At 42.2% G+C, this 21,304-nt stretch overlaps 1 long non-coding RNA gene across 1 annotated transcript in view; it reads right to left on the reverse strand.

Moving 5' to 3' along the window:
- LOC138988952 (uncharacterized) overlaps positions 1 to 21,304 on the reverse strand; it is a 48,706-nt gene that overhangs the window by 981 nt on the left and 26,421 nt on the right. Inside the window, exons 5-6 of the long non-coding RNA XR_011465221.1 lie at positions 991 to 1,059; positions 722 to 832 (exon numbers count right to left, since the gene is read on the reverse strand). This is a non-coding gene — a long non-coding RNA (uncharacterized lncRNA). The remainder of the gene's footprint in view (positions 1 to 721; positions 833 to 990; positions 1,060 to 21,304) is intronic.

A 21,304-nucleotide genomic window follows, 5' to 3' on the forward strand; every position in this document is an offset into this window, starting at 1 on the left:
GACTGAGCACGCATGAACCATATCCAGTGCTTAGGGCTCAGAGCTTTCACTGCTGGGGCCCAGGTTCAATCCCTAGACAAGGAAGTAAGATCCCGCAAGCTCTACTGCCAAAAAACAGACAAAGATCCCTGGGCTTGAAGTCTCAGCCTTAACAGACCATCTGTGAGGCCTCGGGTAAGTTACTTGACATCTCTGAACCTTAGCTTCCTCTTCTAAGAAGAAAATAGCAATAGTATCTATTTCTTGTTGTTGTTGTTTGTGTTATAAGTTAGTGAAGGGATGCTGAGCACTTAATAAATATTAGCTATCAGCAGCAGCACGATTATTATTGTCATCAACATCACTGCTTAAAATGCCTTCACTGTTTTCCCATTGTCTTTGGATTAAAAGTCAAGCTCTTTAGCTCAGCACCTGGACCTGCTGGCCTCCCAGCCTCAGTTCTCACTCCTTCCCCATTCTTTCTAGTCCAGCCACAGAAATCCTTGTTGTTCAGTCGCTAAGTCGTGTCTGACTCTTTGTGACCCCTTGAATTGCAGCACGCCAGGCCTCCTTGTCCTTCAAGAAGTCTTTGCAATTTCCCAAATTCTCCTTTCTCTCTCCACCTCAGCTCTCTGCCTTGGCTGCTTTCTCTACCTCCCAGGACCCAGACACGCACACATAACAAACCTAGAGAAAGTAAAAGGCTCCATCCCATAAAGAGGATCCATCCTCAGAGACTTACCCAGATTTGGGCAGAGAGTATGTGCGAAGCGGAGTTGGACCTTGAAACCAGCCTTTACATTTGTTGTCTTCTAAACAGAGCTTTCCAGTTGCTTTGCAATATCCAACAATTCTATGAAAAGAGAAGGTAGATATGACCACCTCCACCTGAAAATGAAGGGACTATGGTCCACAGAAAGCCAGTGCCTTGCCCGCGCTCACTGCTTAGCAGCTGTAGGAATAGTATTTTCAGTCATCCCAAACAGCAGAATGGAGAGAAAGAACACCCACCTGAAGGTAGACCTGAGTTTGCATCCCCAAGAAGACCATGGACAAACTTTCAGCTTCAAGTTTCTTCATCTACAAAGCAGAGATAAGAATGATTTTTTTGCAAGATGCTTTGGAAAGATGATTGAGATACCTGCTGTAAGAGAAAAGGGCTCAGCCTCTTGGAAACAAGAGCAGAGGCATGAGAGGAGAGGGGGGCTGCACGGAGGGATGTGGAAGTGGCCAGAGGAAAACAGGAGAAGCAGCCTCTGCCTTCATCCCTGGGCTCAACGACCTTCACTGTCTTCAGTTCACTCTCAAAGGTCAAGGGTAAATGGCATCCTTGGCAGAGAGGCAGGGGGCAGTTAAGACCAGAAGTAGAGGCAAGATTGGGGTTGGGGACACCAGTCTGGGGGAGCCAGCATCCATGAGGAAGCCACAGTGATGGGACTGGGTGCAACTTCCTAGGAGAATGCTAAAGACGGAGGCCGCAGGCACACCTGGGGCCAGGAGGCAGGAGAGACTTGGAAAGGGCAGGGGCCTAAGACACAGCAATGATTTTGGAATTGTTACCATGACCACCAGCCCAGAAGTAGCAGTTCTATTTAATCCACATTTTCTTTCTTCCAAGTGTTTTCTAAGAGAGTTTTGCTTAAAAGAACAAATGATCCCACCAATGCTATGATTCATGTTAGGGGAAAGTAAGACAAGTTCACTTCACCGTCCAACTAGGACATGGATTTCTCAGAACAAGGTTTAGATCCAGAGCCTGGCCCAATTATCTGGCCCCAGCCTCAATATAGTGAATGAATGAAGAAATTAAAGAAGAGTGAACACTAGGATTAAAAGGGGAAATACCTAGAGAGCCCTTAAGTTCATATTTTCTTCGTATGAATATTATTGTAGTTATATAATAACAATAATAATCTGATTATTATTATTATTTTACCTTATTTTCCAAATTACAGAGTAAGCTATTACATGAATAGAAAAACAGTTTTGAGTTAAACTAACCTGAATTAACTCTTGCCTTTTCTGCTTACTTCCCTGAGCCTCAATTTTCTTGTCTGTTCAATAAATATTCTTTTTTATTTGGAGTCAGAATTGGGAAGATTCAAGATTATGTATATAAAGGGCCAGCCATATGTTTTTCACTTAAAACATGAAAACTTGTCTTCCAAACCATCAACCAAGTCCAACAAAATCCACAAGCACAGCACATATGCTGCATTCTCTGACCACAGAGCAATTCAGTTGAAAATAAATAATGAAAAGATAACAAAGAATCTTATGGTTTTGGAAATTTATGAGCATACTTCTACAGAAGTCAAAGATCAAGGAAAGAATTAAAGTAGAAATTAGAACATAGATAGAACTGGTTGTCAATGAAAACGTTATGTATCAAAATGGATTGAACACAGCTAAATCAACACTCAGTGAGGATACGTAACCTTAAATGATTAGTTGAGCAAAGAAGAAAGGTTGAAATGCCATGAGCTAAATACTTAATTTAAGGATTAAAAAAACAACCACAGGATAAACCCAAGGAGAGCAGACATAGGAAAGAAATGAAAATAAGAGCAGAAATTAATGAAGTAAAAGATAAAAATAAGATAGCCCCAACAGAAATTGGTTTTTTATGAAGTCTAATAAAACTGATAAACTTTCAGTGAGAATGGTCAAGAAAAAAAATGACAAGGCTTAAATAAATAAGATTAAGAATAATAAAAGGGGGAAATCATGGATAGGTAGAAATTAAAAAGATGAGTCATGTGGATGTGAGAGTTGGACTATAAAGAAAGCTGAGCGCCGAAGAATTGATGCTTTTGAACTGTGGTGTTGGAGAAGACTCTTGAGAGTCCATTGGACTGCAAGGACATCCAACCAGTCCATCCTAAAGGAAATCAGTCCTGAATATTCATTGGAAGGACTGATGCTGAAGCTGAAACTCCAATACTTTGGCCACCTGATGTGAAGAACTAACTCATTGGCAAAGACCCTTGGAAAGATTGAAGGCAGAGAGATGACAGAGGGTGAGGTGGTTGGATGGCATCACCAACTTGATGAACATGAGTTTGAGCAAGCTCCGGGAGTTGGTGATGGACAGGGAATCCTAGCGTGCTGCAGTCCATGAGTTTGCAAAGAGTGGGAAACGACTGAGGGACTGAACTGAATGGAAGAAGACGAGAAATACTCTGAAAAACTTTCTGCCAATAAATGTAAAAACAGACAAGCTAGAAAAGCATAATCAGGGAATTCCAAAGCAGTCCAGGGGTTAGGACTCTGCATGGGTTCCATCCTGGTTGAAGAACTAAGATCCCTCATGCTGCACGGTGTAGCCAAAAAAAAAAGTGTAATCAACCAAAATTGTCTGAAAAATTAGAAAACCTGGCTTTTCCTTTAACCATTGAAGATATTAAATCTATAATTGAAAACCAACCCATAAAGAACTGACAGGCCCACTGGTCGCAAAAACAAGCTCTAACTTAATACTGAGAACAGGTAATTACAGGAAATTCTCTGGTGGTCCAGTGGTTAGGAGTCTGTGCTTCCACTGCAGGGGCAAGAATTCCATCCCTGGTCAGGGAACTAAGACCCCTGAACAACATATTAGCAAGTAAACTCCAGAAATTATAAAGAAAGATCATATACATGACCAAATGTGGTTTATCTAAGAAATGCTATGTTGGCTTAAAGCAGATATTTATTATGCTGCTGCTACTGCTGCTAAGTCGCGTCAATCGTGTCCGACTCTGTGAGACCCCATAGACGGCAGCCCACCAGGCTCTGCCGTCCCTGGGATTCTCCAGGCAAGAACACTGGAGTGGGTTGCCATTTCCTTCTCCAATGCATGAAAGTGAAAAGTGAAAGTGAAGTTGCTCAGTCATGTCCTACTCTAGCGACCCCATGGACTGCAGCCTACCAGGCTCCTCCGTCCATGGGATTTTCCAGGCAAGAGTACTGGAGTGGGGTGCTGTTGATTTATTATGCTACTCATCGTCATAATGTATTAAGTGAGAGAAATCACAATATCATATGAGGAGACATAGAAAACTCTCTAAAACTTCAACACTAGTAAGTGTTTGGGGAAAAAAAAAAAACTAGCAAACCAGAAATAGAAAGAAATTTCCTTAACTTGAAAAAAGGATATTTACAAAAATCCAAAATAAATATCATACTTGATGGTGAGTTATTAGAAGAATTTCCTTTACAGTCAGCAAAGAAGTAGCTATTTTGGTTTAAATTTGATTTCTTTTAGAGGTCCTACCTCATGCAATTAGACAATACAAATTTTTTTAAAGTATAAAAATTATCTTTATTCCCAAATTATATGAATATCTACAAAAAATCAATGAAAAACTATGAATTATTAGAAATAACAAGAAATTCAGAAAAATTGTTATCAAACAAAACTCAAAAAATTTCATTTAAAATAATTATACTTTTATAACCCAACACTTGTCAGTTGAAAATACAATTTAAAAAATACAATTTACCATGATAGCAAAAATGATTGTAACAAAAATTGTGCAAATCTTTATGAATAAAGCTATAAAACTTATTAGATGACATTTTAAAATATTTAAATGGAAAGAGAGAGTTCATAGATAAGAGACTATGTTCACAGATAGAAAGTTTCCATAGATTGATGTCAAACATCCCCAAACTTATCTACAGATTCAATACAATTGAAATCAAAATACCAGCAGAGTTCTCAAGGGACCTTGAACATCTCATTCGAAATGTATGACCACAAGCAAAAGGCCAATAGTAATTGAGACAATTCTGAAGAATAACAAATAATAAAACTTGCCTTTCCAAATATCAGAGCTTATTATAAAATTATGAAAGTATGGAGGGGACACATCTATACCTATGGCCAATTCATACTGATGTATGGCAAAAACCACCACAATATTGTAAAGTAATTATCCTCCAATTAAAATAAATAAATAAAATTATGAAAGTTAAGATAGGACACTATCCACATGTGGAGAGACATATATGCCAATTGGGAGATAACAGAGCCTAGAAACACACCTATGTAGAGTGAAAAAGTTGGCTTAAAGCTCAACATTCAGAAAACGAAGATCATGGCATCTGGTCCCATCACTTCATGGGAAATAGATGGGGAAACAGTGGAAACAGTGTCAGACTTTATTTTTGGGGGCTCCAAAATCACTGCAGATGGTGACTGCAGCCATGAAATTAAAAGACACTTACTCCTTGGAAGGAAAGTTATGACCAACCTAGATAGCATATTCAAAAGCAGAGACATCACTTTGCCAACAAAGGTCCGTCTAGTCAAGGCTATGGTTTTTCCTGTGGTCATGTATGGATGTGAGAGTTGGACTGTGAAGAAGGCTGAGCGCTGAAGAATTGATGCTTTTGAACTGTGGTGTTGGAGAAGACTCTTGAGAGTCCCTTGGACTGCAAGGAGATCCAGCCAGTCCATTCTAAAGGAGATCAGCCCTGGGATTTCTTTGGAAGGAATGATGCTAAAGCTGAAATTCCAGTACTTTGGCCACCTCATGAGAAGAGTTGACTCATTGAAAAAGACCCTGATGCTGGGAGGATTTGGGGCAAGACGAGAAGGGGACGACAGAGGATGAGATGGCTGGATGGCATCACTGACTCGATGGACATGAGTCTGGGTGAACGCCGGGAGTTGGTGATGGACAGGGAGGCCTGGCGTGCTGCGACTCATGGGGTCGAAAAGAATCGGACACGACTGAGCGACTGAACTGAACTGAACTGAACTGAAAATAGCAAAGACTTTCATGGCAGGCCAGCAGGTAGACATGGACTATTCGATAAACGGTCATGGGACGATCAGTTGTGCACACAGAAGGTGTAACAAAAGTCTTGATATCTAAGTCACCCTTACCAAAAAACCAGTTTTGGGTATTTTAGTGACTAAAATGAAAAGCAAAACTTTACAATGTTTTACCAAAAAAATATAGAATGTATTATTGATGGTTTCAGGGTAGAGAGGGAATTCTTAGATCGGAGACACTAAAAAAGCATTAGCCTTTATCAAATTGATATGTTCAACAACTTCTGTCCCTCAAAATACAATATAGAAACGTGAAAAAGCAAAAACTGGGAGAAAATATTTACAACGCTAGCCAAGGAATGGTAGTTGGAGCATATACAGTACCATTATATGGTACTTTGTGTATCAAAGTTATACAACCATGCTTGTCTTTAAATGGCAGATGTCTCTTTCTCTCTTTTTGTTTTTGGTAGTTTCTAATTTTCTACAATGAACATGTATGTCTTTTATAATCAAGGAAAGAAAGAATAAATACTTTATTTAACAAGACAGACCCCCTAATTGTGAGGGTAAATACCAGGCAGCTGAAAGGAGAAAGAAAAAACAAAACAAAACCCACGAGGTATAAAAATAACTTTCCCTGGGTTTGATCTTCCAGCAACAAGCTACAATCTCAGGAACTCTTTCTCCCCTGAGCTTTTCTGAGTCCCATGCAACAAAATAAGGCAAAATGTGCCCGTGGAATTATATTGTTCTCAGGTAGAAAAGAGAAACCTTTTGTGCATTTAAAGGAAAAAAGCATACTGGTCCTCCCAAGTCTTATTTTTAGTTTTACTATAATTCGGTCTCCCAAAGGCTCTGCAGCCAAGTGAACTCGGAAAGTTTGTTTTTCATTCTTGAAGCGTCATTTGTTGCTCTGCTTCGTGTGGTGGTGAGTGCCATGCAGCCTCACTGCAGGCAGGGACTTCCCTGGAGATTAGTGTGTTCCCTGGCATTCCTCTGATTTGGCCCCAGCCCCTAGCTGGCCTCCACAATTGCTACATTATTTCCTGGGAGGAGATTCAGAACTTGGAGCAGTAAGGGGATGAGAGCAGCGGAGAAGCTCAGCTGGGACTGTGGTCCCCCTGATACAGCCCTCAAAACCCAGACACCAAGAGGTGAGTGGTCTGCCTTTTGTCGCCCACGGGGAACCCGGTATGGAACCAGATGCCACAGGCTGTGACCAGCTTGGCCTCAAGCCTTGCCCTGACATGCCCAGATGCTGTCTTTTAGCCCCTTGGTGACATCCCGCCTACCCAGATGCCAAGAGGCCTTAAAAATCTTCTCGTGGGCAATGTATGGAGAGAGGAGGACGAGTTGGAGAAGGAAAGGAGAAAGGAGACAAGAAGAGACTTATCTCCGTAATAACAGCCAGCGCCTTCTGCGTGCCAGACTTTATCCCAGACAATTTACTCTACAGTATATCATTTAATCCTCAAAGCAACACAATGGATTCGGTAGCTGGTTTTGTTTGGTTGGTTTTGCCTGTTTTTCAGAGAACAAAACTGAACTTCACAATGTTTATGCGTCTTGCCCATGTCGTTCAGTCACTCAGTCGTGTCTAACTTTTGTGACCCCACAGACTGCAGCACACCAGGCTTCCCTGTCCTTCACTGTCTCCCGTAGCTTGCTCAAACTCATGTCCGATGTGTCGATGATGCCATCCATCTTGCCCGTAGTCATGTGCTATTAAGAGCAGGAAGTAGCACTTGACCCTGACATTATGTGTTTGGGCTTAAATCTGAGCTATGATTCCTTCTACTGACCCCTCCCCAAGCACCCATCACAGGTGCCTGGAGAGCTGAGGTTTTTCCTCCAAAACAGAAAAATAAAAATAAAAAGGTGTATGTGTGGCCAGTTGTGTCTGACTGCGACACCATGGACTATAGCCCAGCAGGCTCCTCTGTCCATGGGATTTCCCAAAAGAATACTGGAGTGAGTTTGCATTTCCTTCTCCAGGGGATTTTCCCAACACAGGGATCAAACCTACATCTCTGGTGTCTCCTGCATTGGCAGGGGGAATCCTTACCACTGAGCCACCAGGAAAGCCCACATGTGGCTTGGCTGCCCCCAAATATTCAGGGGCTCCCTGTTTCCTGAACTTATTTGTCAGGATTCCATATCTACCTCTACAGTCTCTCCCCAAGATGACCCCTGCCCATCTACCCAAATCCCAGGTCTGTGCAGGATGGCTGGTCCCCACCTTGGGCCTCCACCCTTCCAAGTTCAAGGCTGTCTCTGGTTTTAATTGCCAGGTAGCTTCTCTCCTTTCTCCAGTTTCCTGGAATGACTTCTTTTCAGCCCAATAAGTCAAGAAGCCAATCATGGATTCCATTAAGTGCATTAACTCCTTCATTCAACCAGCAAATTTTCTTAAGCAGCCACAATGTGACAGACCCTGTGATTTAAATCCTGAATAAATACTCCAGTGAAACTCATAGGGAAGTCGAGAAAGACTGTTCTGAAGATCTGGTGGTTGATCGGGGATCTTAAAGTTGAGCAAGAAAAGTTAACTAGAACAATTGGAGGAGGGGGTGTTACTAAGAGGATCAGACCAAAGGAACCACCATGAAACAACAGACAGACCAGAGACAAAATGTAAACTCGCTGTGGGAATGGGGCCAAGTTGTTCTACCAAGCTTTATGAACCTCAGTTACGAAATGATGTGTGTGTGTGAGTCGCTCGGTTGTGTCTTGTGACCCCATGGGATGTAGCCCACCAGGCCCCTCTGTCCATGGAATTCTCCAGGCAAGAATACTGGAGTGGGTTGCCATTCCCTTCTCCAGGGGATCTTCCTGACCCAGGGATGGAACCCGGGCCTCCTGCATTGCAAGCAGATCCTTTGCCATCTGAGCCACCAGGGAAGCCCTACTAGATAATAGAGTGTCATTATCCAGTCAACTCCAGATCCCTGATGTCACCACTATCTGTTATCCCTGCCCAAACCTCCACTGAAGAAAGGGACTTCACTTGTCTTGCTCACTACTCTATCTGTAGCACTGAAAAAAGTGCTAAATTGGGAGTGTTTGTGGAATGAATATCTAATGGCTTTACTCATCTGCTAGACCAATGGTTCTCAAAGTCTGATTTTCTAAGTAGTGGTGGCCTGGATCTTGCTAGAAACACAAATTCTCAGGCCACATCCTAAGCCTACTAAATCAGGAACTCTAGAGTGGGGGCCAAGGAATTTATATTTTTCACAAGACCTCTCCCCACCGCCACCCCCACCCCCACCGTGACTCTGGTGCCCACTTGACTTTGAGAAAACACTGATCTAGAGATGAGCTCCTAGAGTGCAAAGGCTGGCTTATTGAGTTCTAAGCACACAGTGCTGAGCAAGCGTATCAGCTCTAAAAATTGGTTGTCCTTCCCAGAACTCACATTCCAAGCAAAATTCAAGCCAACCTGAAGAATGTCAGAACCATACCCACTCAGGGAACAGGGCCTCCTCCCTTCACCAGCCCCCAGAAAGATGCTCCTACCTTTGCCAAGGATGCCCTTCCCTTCTAGGTGCAATCAAAAGAAAGAAAGAAAGTCAAGTCACTCAGTCATGCCCAATTCTTTGCAGCCCCATGGACTATAGCCTACCAGGATCCTCCATCCATGGGATTTTCCAGGCAAGAATACTGGAGTGGGTTGCCATTTCCTTCTCCAGGGGATCTTCCTGACCCAGGGATTGAACCCAGGTCTCCCACATCGTAGGCAGATGCTTTACCGTCTGGGCCACCAGGGAAGTCTCCTTCTGGGTTTCCCAATGATCTAGTGGTTAAGAATCTGCCTGCCAATGAAGGGGATCCAGGTTCAATCCCTGTTCCAGGAAGACTCCACATGCCTCAGGGAAGCTAAGCCCATATCCCACAACTACTGAGTCCTAGCACCCTAGAAACAAGACACGCCACTGCAATGAGAAACCCACGCACCACAACGAAGAGTAGCCCCTGCTCACCGCAACTAGAGAAAGCCCAAGTACAGCAACGAAGACCCAGCAGAGTCAAAAAATTAAAATATTTTTATTTTTAAAAGTCTCCTCTGGAAAGACTTTGAAAGCAATTCCTAGAAATGATCTCTTGATGTGTTAGAGTAGACCCTTCATTATGGGCAGCATCCCATGGAGGCACATAAATTAATTTAGAAGCATGTCCCTTTAGACATGCACCGTCCAACATGGAAGCCACACATGTGGGTATTGAGCACTGCCAATGGGATTAGCACAAATCAAGATGTGCTATGGGTGTAAAATCCACACCTGATTTGAAAAAAGAAAATTGTAGTAGGAATAAAAGAGCGTAAATTATCTCATCAACAATTTTTATAGTGACTACATGTTGAAATGATAATTTTGGGATATATTGGGTTAAATAAATGTATTCTCAAATTAATTTCACCTGTTTCAGCTTTCAGATGACGTTATCCTATATGGCTCACTTTTTTTTTTTTTTTGGCTGCTCTGGGTCTTGGATCTACATTGCTGCCTGCGGGCTTTTCTCTAGTTGCAGAGAGAGGCAGCTACTTGCTAGTTGTGGAGCATAGGCTTCTCATTGCAATGGCTTCTCTTGTTACGGACTATAGACTCTAGGATGTGCGGTCTCAGTAGTTGAGGCACATGGTCTTACTTGCCCTGCAGCATGTGGGATCTTCCTGGAGCAGGGATACAACTCATGTCCCCTGCATTGGCAGGCAGATTCTTAACCACTGGACCACCAAGGAAGTCCTGGCTCGCTTTTCTAGCTCTATTGGGCAGTACTCTCTGCTGCTGCTGCTGCTAAGTCACTCCAGTCGTGTCCAACTCTGTGTGACCCCATAGACGGCAGCCCACCAGGCTCCGCCGTCCCTGGGGTTCTCCAGGCAAGAACACTGGAGTGGGTTGCCATTTCCTTCTCCAATGCATGAAAGTGAAAAGTGAAAAGTGAAAGTGAAGTCGCTCAGTCATGTCCTACTCTTCGAGACCCCATGGACTGCAGCCTACTAGGCTCCTCTGTCCATGGGATTTTCCAGGCAAGAGTGCTAGAGTGGGGTGTCATTGCCTTCTCCGGCAGCACTCTCTAGACATTCAGAATTCCACTGTGGTGAAGGCCAGGGCTCACTCACCTTTGGATCTCGACAACCATCCCCTCTGTGGCATGATTCCCCTCTGATCCTTAAGAAATGAGTGTAGAAAAGTGAAAGAATTCAAAACACCTCAAGGCTTAGAAACAACTGTTGATCTTCTTAAACATCGATGCATTGCTATCAACATCTGGGACCAATTCAGCTTGTTCCAACTCAAAGTCAAAGAAGGAGGACAAGCTTGGGAGTTTAAAGGCCCTGGTTCTGGGCTGACCCCCTAAGCAGCCAGATGATCTCATGAGCAACTCAGTCTCCTTCTGAACTCCAATAATTGCTGCTTTGCCCATTCCATGAGCTTTATGGGAGCTGAATGAGAAAACGAATGGGAGCCTACTGCAGAGCCTCTCAGCATTGGAGGCGTGTAAGACATTCCCCTCCATGCCTCCAGTTGTTGTCTGGCTTAGATTTTCTAGAAAGCTACAAAGTGTGCAGACATCGTGTTCCTAGGATTTATGGCTCGGTTTACAATGTTTTGGGTGAGGCCAGGAGCTTTACATGCACTATTTTTCTTTGTTTTAAAACTAAATTTGCTTTCTCTCAAAGAGAAGAATTCAAGAAGGAGGAGGAGACTACCAAGGTGGGAAAATCTCTGGCTCCCTTCCACTTGACCCAGACAGCGTATTTTGGTCTATGCCTAGGAAACGGGAAAGAAACTTGTCTTCTTCAAGTAGCAGGCTTTAGCCTCGCGAGTATCAGGAAATCCAACAGTCTAGGAACTTCTCTGCTGGTCCAATGGCCAAGAACCCGCCTTGGAATGTAGGGGTCGTGGATTCAATCCCTGGTTAGGGAACTAAGATGCCATATGCCGAGGAGCAATTAACCGCTAGCGTGACAACTCCTGAACCTGTGGACCACAACCAGTCTGTGTGCCACAGTGAAAGATCCCACATGATACAACTAAGACCAGTGCAGCAAAATAAATAAATATTTTTAAAAATTCAACAGTCTAATTCTATAGTTGTGGTTGGTACAATTGCCATCAACCTTCATGATTCTCAAATTATTCCTCCTTATTTATGAATTCACCTAGCTACTAAAATTGATCTAGAACCCCCAAATCAAGGCTCACACGGCTATAGAGCTCATTCACAGATAATTGCAGAGCAGCAAAAAATTTGAGTTCCCTGATATATATGGTTGTGGGTTATCCTGGGTCCCCCCAGATTCATAAATCGAAGCCCTAATCTGAGAATGTGACTCATTTTGTGACTGTTATTTGCAGATTAGGCCTGTAAAGAGGTAGTTAAGTTAAAATGAGGTTGTTAGGGTGGATCCTAATTCAATCTGACTGGTGTCCTCATATGAACGGATTTGGGACACACAGACAGACACAGAGATCATGTGAGGTTGCAGCAAGAAGGTGACCGTCTACAAACCAAGGACAGTGGCCTTAGGAGAAACCAAGCCTGCCAACACCTTGATCCCAGACTTCCAGCTCCAGGACCGTGAGAAAATGAAACTCTGTTGTTTAGCCGCCTAGTTTTTACTTGTTGTTGTTATGGCGGCCCTAGCAAACTGTTACACAAACATTCCCAGCTGGGGTCGTGTGTCAGCTCTTAGACTGTAAACAAGTGTCCTTTTCATGGTCTGTTTAGCCACGTTTTTTTCACATTTTTTTTGTGCTTTCGGTTATGATTTTGTGCTTATGATTTCACTGTTTAAAATGAGCCCGAAGAGCAGTGCTAAAGTGCTATCTGATGTTCCAAACCACAGAAAGCTGTGATGATGTGCCTTACAGAGAAAATACAAGTTAGATAAGCTTCATCCAGGCGTGATTTATGGTGCTTTTGGCTGTGAGTTCGATGTTAATGAATCAGCACTATATATTAAGTAAGATGTTTCTGAACAGAAACACATTACAACAAGGTTGTATATTGATCGATTGATGAAAATGTTGTGACCAGAGGCTTGAAAGAACCTAACCCTGTATTTCTCATAGGAGCAACAGCACAGTTCAGTTCAGTTGCTCAGTCATGTCTGACTCTTTGCAACCCCATAAATCGCAGCACGCCAGGCCTCCCTGTCCATCACCAACTCCCAGAGTTCACTAAAACTCATGTGCATTGAGTCGGTGATGCCATCCAGCCATCTCATCCTCTGCCATCCCCTTCTCCTCCTGCCCCTAATCCCTCCCAGCATTAGAGTCTTTTCCAATGAGTCAACTCTTCGCATGAGGTGGCCAAATATTGGAGTTTCAGCCTCAGCATCAATCCTTCCAATGAAAACCCAGGACTGATCTCCTTTAGGATGGACTGGTTGGATCTCCTTGCAGTCCAAGGGACTCTCAAGAGTCTTCTCCAACACCACAGTTCAAAAGCATCAATTCATTGGCGCTCAGCCTTCATCACAGTCCAACTCTCACATCCATACATGACCACTGGAAAAACCATAGCCTTGACTAAACAGACCTTTGTTGGCAAAGTAATATCTCTGCTTTTGAATATGCTATCTAGATTAGTCATAACTTTCCTTCCAAGGAGTAAGTGTCTTCTAATTTCATGACTGCAATCACCATCTGCAGTGATTTTGGAGGCCAAAAAAATAAAGTCTGACATTGTTTCCACTGTTTCCCCATCTATTTCCCATGAAGCGATGGGACCAGATGCCATGATCTTCGTTTTCTGAATGTACAACAATCACTAATTCAGTTTTCATGGTGACTTTATAGACCATTAACAGAGCAAATAATGAAAATCAACTGGATCCAGCAATTCTACTTCTGGGCATTTGTGAAAAGGAAATAAAATCACTATCTCAAGAATATATTTTCATCCCTATGTTCATTGCAGCATTATTTACAAGAGCCAAGATATGAAAACAACATGTCCATCAATAGATTAATGGATTAAAAAGATGTGAGATATATATGTAACGGAATATTATTCAGCCGTATAAAAGAAGGAAGTCCTTCCATGTCCTACAACATGAATGGACTTTGAGGGCATTGTGCTAAGTGAAATAAGTCAGATAGAGAAAGATAAATAAATACCATATGATCTCACTTATATGCTAAATCTTAAAAAGACCAAATTCATTGAAACAGAGAACAGATTGGTGGTTACCAGAGGCAGAGGAAGGGAATGGGAAAAACAAATGAAGGTGGTCAAAGGTACAAACTTCCAGTTATATGATGTTATATACCACAAGACAATTACAGTTAACAATAGTATATTGCATATTTGAAAACTGCAAACAAAATAAATATTTTTTAACATTTTTTATCTATTTATTTTGGCTGTGCTTCGTGGCTTGTGAGATCTTAGTTCCCAACCAGGGATCGAATCCAGGCCCTTGGCAATGAGAGCACAGAGTAATAATTACTAGACCACCAGGAAATTCCCAAGAGTAGATCTTAAAAGTTCTTATCATAAGAAAAAAAAATTATAACTGTGTGGTGATGAATGTTAGCTAAACTTATTGTGGTAATCATTTCACAATATGTACATATATCAAATCTTCATGTTATACACCTAAAACTAATACAAGGCTATATATGTCAATTATACTCAATAATTTAAAAAAATGTTTTAATCAGCTATACATGTCTTTAAGTAAGTGATTTCTGAATTCTGCATTTTTCTGTGTATCGACCTCTCTGGTCTCATCTCTTTTGAACTGACAATCACCAGCTTATAACTCAGTGAAGTTCAGCAGATGTGCTCAGAAAGAGAAGGAATAGCTGATCATTTCTCACTGTTGTGAGTAGGAAATTACCCTGATTTGTTTCATATTGTTTGAGGAGGGCTTATGTTGGTCAGACATAGGCATCAGTCATGTGGACTGAAGAATGGAAATTAGACCCTTATTGGGCAAATCGGCTCTAAATGTCCTGTTATTAAAACGAAATAAAATGCTGCGTCTTTACATTCTACTGGCACATGGAATCCAACACAAGATATCCAGACAATAATAAATGAGACGGCCTAGCTCATTTACTAGCTACTTGGTATGAAAGGACACTTGCCTTGAAAGAGGGGAACCTTTGATCCTACTTCCTGAGTCACTCATCTGGCATCTCTCCTGCCCAATGGAGAGGTCAGGGGTTATGGAGTCAGACAGACACAGGTTAGAATCTTGTCTGCCCCACTCCCTGGCTGTGCAAACTTTAGCCTCAGGATCTTCATCTGTTCAGTTCAGTTCAGTTCAGTTTTCAGTCACTCAGTTGTGTCCAACTCTTTGTGACCCCATGGACTGCAGCACGCCAGGCCTCCCTGTCTATCACCAACTCCCAGAGTCTACCCAAACTCATGTCCATTGAGTCGGTGATGCCATACAACCATCTCATCCTCTGTTGTCCCCTTCTCCTCCTGCCCTCAATCTTTCCCAGCATCAGGTCTTTTCAAATGAGTCAGCTCTTCGCATCAGGTGGCCAAAGTATTGGAATTTCAGCTTCTACATCAGTCCTTCCAGTGAACACTCAGGACTGATCTTTAGGATGGACTGGTTGGATCTTGTTGCAGTTCAAGGGACTCTCAAGAGTATTCTCCAACACCACATCTCCTCATCTGTAAACTGTAGCTAATACAGTAAGTCCCACATAGGAACAAATTCCATTCTGAGAGCTCATTTGTTCAGTCCAATTTATTCGTAAGTCCAACAAAGTTAGGCCAGGTACTCAACTAATACAATCGGCTCTATAGTACTGTACTGTAATAGGTTTATAATATTTTTCACACAAATAATACATTAAAAACAAACACAGAAAATAAAACATTCTTAATCTTACAGTACAGTACCCTGAAAACAGTAATAGTATGGCACAATGGCTGGCATACAACGGCTGGTATGGCGTTAACAGGCAAGAAGAGTTACTGACTGGAAGAGGGAGGGGGGTGGGAGATGGTAGAACTAAAGGATCATCAGCAATAAGAGACAAAGGGCAAGCTACAGTTCCACTCATTCCTGACGCTGGTGGAACGCATATTCAAATCTGTTCACATGCAGAGGACTTAAGATCCCCAGGAGAAAGGAATGGCAACCCACCCCAGTATTCTTGCCTGGACAATTCCACGGCCAAGAGAAGCCTTGAGGGCTACAGTCCAGGGGATCACAAGGAGTCAGACACAATTGAGCAGCTAACACTTTCACTTTACTGTAATACCTATTCCAGGGGTTATTGAATGGATTGAGGAAAGTTAAATATATATTGCAATCCCTAGCACATACTGGTTTATTCTGTAAGTGAGGATCATTTTGTGAGTTCACGTTTATTTGTGAATATCATCTCTTAGCAACCCTTTCTCCCTGGGAAGGAAGGACTTTGTGTCAAACTTTCAGTCCTTTAGCAAAGTTCTACTGTGTATCTACTGCTTACCAAGCCCTGTATGATATAAAGAAGCAAAAATGTAAAGTTCATGCAATCTGGTTCTGAAGGAACTCTCTCTAGTGTCCATGATAATTACCTTCATATCTTAAATAATAATGTCTTAATATCTAATATAACCCTGACGACACAAACAGCATGATAAGATAGTCAAGGAATCAGGTCTAGGGCCGTAAACATTCCACAGAAGATATTACTTGCATGGTGGTGGGGCTGGGGAAATCTGAGAAGACTTCCTGGAGGAAGGAATGCTTCATATAAGCCTTTAATAAGAGAAGTACAGCTGAGATGAGAAAGAGGGCAGATAAGAGAAAAAGTGAGTCGCTTGATTTTCATAGGAATGTGTATCAGAGCCATGAGTGGAAAACCACACAGTGAAAATACATTGGGTTAATTTCTTTCTATTGCAAGAAATTCAGCTCAATTCAATTCCTTATCTGCCATGCCAAAGCCAGTCTTACTTCTTCCCTCTTTCTTTTATTGAAGTGGGAGGAATTTTTAAAATTTATTTTCTAAATTATATAAATATTGAATGTTCAATTAGCATATTTAGACAATTCAAACAAACAAAAATAAAATTATGATCATCCATGTTCCTCCTCCATGAAGATACCCACTGTTAGAGATAAACCTCTTCCTAAAATATTATGTGTCTATTTGTGTGAGAGGGAGAGAAAGAGAGAGATACAGAATGATATTTACAAATTAAGATCTTAGTGTGTGCCTATTTCAGAGATTAATTTTTATCACTTGATTAACATGTTGAATATGTTTTCAGTGTCAGTAAAAACAGAATTCTTATCTTTAACAACTATGCAGCATTCCATTGAATGTATATACCATCATCTATTTAACTCATCCTTTCTTGAAGAATTCATTATGCACCTGTGGCTTTTTTTTTTTTTGGCCACACCGTGCAGCATGTAGAATCTTATTTCCCCAATCAGGGATCAAATTTGTGTCCTCTGCATTAGGGAGCTCAGAGTCGTAACCGCTGCTATTAACTTTCTTATAAAAAATAATTTTCAGTCAATATAAATTATCTAGAAATAACAAGGACCTAATCAATAAACTGATTTTACTTCACATCTAAGGCATCCAAGAAATTCAGACCTTGACAGTAATGCCTATCTGATAATGTGCACAGCAGTGCTAAGCTTTCCTAGTAGCTGACTTCATCCTCCTTTCTTTTCTTTTTTTGAAAGTATTTATTTATTTGGCAGTGTCAGGTCGTCATTGGGATACACAGACTCTAGAGCACGCAGGGGCTTAGTTGCTCCATGCCATGTGGGATCTTAGTTCCCTGACCAGGGATTGAACCCAGTCCCCTGCATTGGAAAGTGGATTCTTAATCTCTGGACCACCAGGGAAGTCCTCATCCCCCTTTTTAATTAAAAAAAAAAAAAAAAAAAACAGATACTTTAATGCAGACTACCCTAAAATTGCATTATGTAGAAATCAAGTTGTCTTAGAATACACGTGGGCTTCTCTGGTGGCTCAGATGGTAAAGAACCTGCCTGCAGTGCAGAAGACCTGGATTCAATCCCTGGGTCAGGAAGATCTCCTGGAGAAGGGAATGGCAATCCACTCCAGTATTCTTCCTGGAGAATTCCATGGACAGAGGAGCCTGGTGGGGTATAGTCCATGGGGTCACAAAGAGCCGGATACAACTGAGTGACTAACACTTTCACAGGACTTTCTCCATCACCTATTGCTTTAATGCTTGCAATTTTATTCAATAAATGTGTGTTAAATTTATACCCGAAGAAAGTAAAAAATTTTTAAGACATGGGAAGTTGCAAGAAAAATAAAATCCCTAATCTTCCCACCCACTGTTAATATTTTGATGGATTTCTCTCTAATCTTTTTCTATGCCTACTTGGGAAACTAATTTTACACAGCTGGGATCATAGTATCAATATAATCTTATATCCCACTTATTTCAATCATAACATCAGCATTTTCCATTTATGAGCTCTTCATAAACAGTTTTAATGACTGCATAATATTCCATGGAGCTGCTATGTAATAATTTACATAATGCTTCCCCTATGTTTGAATATTTAGTTGTTTCAAGCTTTCCTCTATGATACATAAAGTTTCCATCTTGATGCATAAATCCGGGTCTGCACTTTAGATTATTTCCTTATGAGAAATTCCCAGAAGAGAAATGACTAGCTCTAAGGCAATGAACATTTTTCAGGCCTGTGATACACATTGCCAAATTGCTTTCCCAAAAGGACTGTACCACTTCACACTCCCACTGACGCTGTTGCTCATTCCGTTTATAACAGCATCATGTGACTGAAATGGCCAATAGCAAGGTTTAAATAAATGATCATATATCTCACCAGTGAATTATACAGCCCATGAACTTGATTATGAGGCCTGCATAACAACATGGAAAAATAGTTATGTTGCAGCGTCAAGCAGGAAAAGCAGAAAACAGAATTTATGTAATTGCTACTGCATTAAAAATAAAAAAAAATAACTCTGCATAATGATGAGAACTGGAAGGACAAAACAAAACAGGAAAATTGACATGTAAGGATCAACGTGGCAGGGTGATGACTTCAAGATTTATTACTGCTCCTCCAGTTTTAATTATTCTCATTTTCTGTGTTAATTTCACCCTATGTTGCTATAGCACTACTTAATATTTCAAAAACTTAGCACACAGGCAAAATATTCAGGCTACAAGATGGCACAGGGCAGGACTTCTCAAAAGCAAGCTGTGCCTGCCGACGAATCCTAGCAGTTTCCAAGGCCAGCCCCAGCATTTTCACAGTTAAAGGATCATGGTGGTCTTTTCTGAATTCCCAGAAATAATGAAGTCAATGAATGGAATTTTCTCGAATGTAAATTCTCCCATGATCTTTTCCTCCAACCTCTGGCAACTGCCACCACTCTTCTGCTGGCAGATGACAAGAATGAAGACTTCACAAATAGTAACAGAAAACCACCAAAACAGCTGGTCACATTCTATGGATCCTGCCCTTGTGGTTGGACCATTTTGCTCTAGTAGGGAAGAGAGTCATATTTTCTGCTAGCAAAACTGTCCCAAATCTTGTGCTGGTGCGAATATCAATATGTTATGATGATCATTCAAGAGCACTGTGATGTCAGTGGCCAGGCCTCACCATCTGAAAGACTTGGGCAAAGCTGGGTTCTGACCTTTTCTCCGCCCTGTTCTGAGTGGGAGAAATACGGAAGATGACTTAACCCAAAGCTGATAGGGTCTGAATCCCAAAGTTGACTGGAGAAGCAACAGCCTTCTTAAAAACCAACTCCCGGTTTCCCAGTGTCTGCTTGAACATTTGCCCGCCTCCAGTCTGTCTCTGGGCTTCCCTGATAGCTCAGTTGGTAAAGAATCTGCCTGCAATGCAGGAGACCCCAGTTCGATTCCTGGGTTGGGAAGATACCCTGGAGAAGGGATAGGCTACCCACTCCAGTATTCTTGGGCTTCCCTTGTGGCTCAGCTGGTAAAGAATCCACCCGCAATTAGGGAGACCTGGGTTCGATCCCTGGGCTGGAAGATCCCCTGAAGAAGGGAAAGGCTACCCACTCCGAATTCGCAGAGTCAGACACAACTAAGCGACTTTCACTTTCAGTCTCTCTCTGCATTGGCCTACAGTGACTTGAAGAAGAGCTACTTAACATCTTTCTACTTTAAGGGTGTTCCATGGACCAGTAGCATCAGCATATCCTTGGAACTTGTTAGAAATACAGAATGACAGGCCCCGCCTCAGACCTATGGAGTGGGAATCTGCATTTTAACAAGAAACCTAGGTGATTCACAGACACAGTACATTTGAGAACCACTGGGCTAAACCACAGGACTGATGTCATTTCTTCTGCCCAGACACTTTTAGTGGCTCCTTGTGGCCTGAAGGAAACCATCCAAGCTCAACAATTTCATCCCAGCCTACCTACTCAGCCTCTTCTCAATTAATTAATTCCCCATATTCAATACTCTCTGAGTACATAAGGCTTTCTCAAGCCCAACACAGCACAACTCTGTATGTGTAGTGTTCGCTGCAAGAATGCCCTTTTCATAAATGGTGAAATCACCCTCAGTCTTCAAAGCCCAGCTCAAAACCTCTTCCAGGAAGCCTTCTGGGACCCTCCTCCCAAGACACTCCCTACTCATCCTTCCTCTAATCTCTGAGGCCCTCAAGCATGTGCTTAGTCACTCAGTTGTATCCGACTATTTGCAACTCCATGGACTAAAGCCCTCCAGGCTCCTGTCCATGGGATTCTCCAGACAAGAATACTGGAGTGGGTTGCCATGCCCTCATCCAGGAAATCTTCCCAACCCAGGGACTGAACCCAGGTCTCCCACATTGCAGGCAGATTTGTTACCATCTTAGCCACCAGGGAAGTCCAAAGCCCTCATAAGCTCAGTAATCTGTGTGCATACATGTGTGTGGCAATTTCCTCAGTAAAGACCCTGATGCTGGGAAAGACTGAAGGTAAGAGAAGGGGGCAACAGAGGATGAGATGGCTGGATGGCATCATCGACTTGATGAACAGAAGTTTGAGCAAACTCCACGAGATAGTGATGGACAGGGAAGCCTGGCGTGCTGCAGTCCATGGGGTCTCAAAGAGTTGGACACGACTTAGCGACTGAACGACATCATCTCAGTAGATGTCTAATCCATGTTCCCAAAATGAAAATGGATGAATGAGTGAATGAATGAATGAATGAATGGTGCTACCTCTGGTTCCACCACAGAAGCGCTGACGTGACTTTTCCCTTTGGAAAGTGCCCTATCTCACAGGGACATTGTGAAAATCAAATAAGCTTTGTTCTAAACCCAGCACTTCCCAAGGGCTCTGCCTGGAGCTACAGCCCCATCAGCATGACCCAAAGGGATATTAATACAAACAGATTCCAAGGCCCCACCCACAGAGATTCTGATTTGGGAGGAATTCTGCCTTTTAGCAGGCTTCCCAGGTATGTCTGTTGGTAAAGAATCTGCCTGCCAATGCAGGAGACACAAGAGACACGGGTTCAGTCCCTGGGTTGGGAAGATCTCCTGGAGTAGGAAGTGACAATCTGCTCCAGTATTCTTGCCTGGAGAATCCCCAT

Source organism: Bos mutus, chromosome 8, assembly GCF_027580195.1.
Source record: "Bos mutus isolate GX-2022 chromosome 8, NWIPB_WYAK_1.1, whole genome shotgun sequence".
In the NCBI taxonomy this organism is placed as follows: Eukaryota; Metazoa; Chordata; class Mammalia; order Artiodactyla; family Bovidae; genus Bos; species Bos mutus.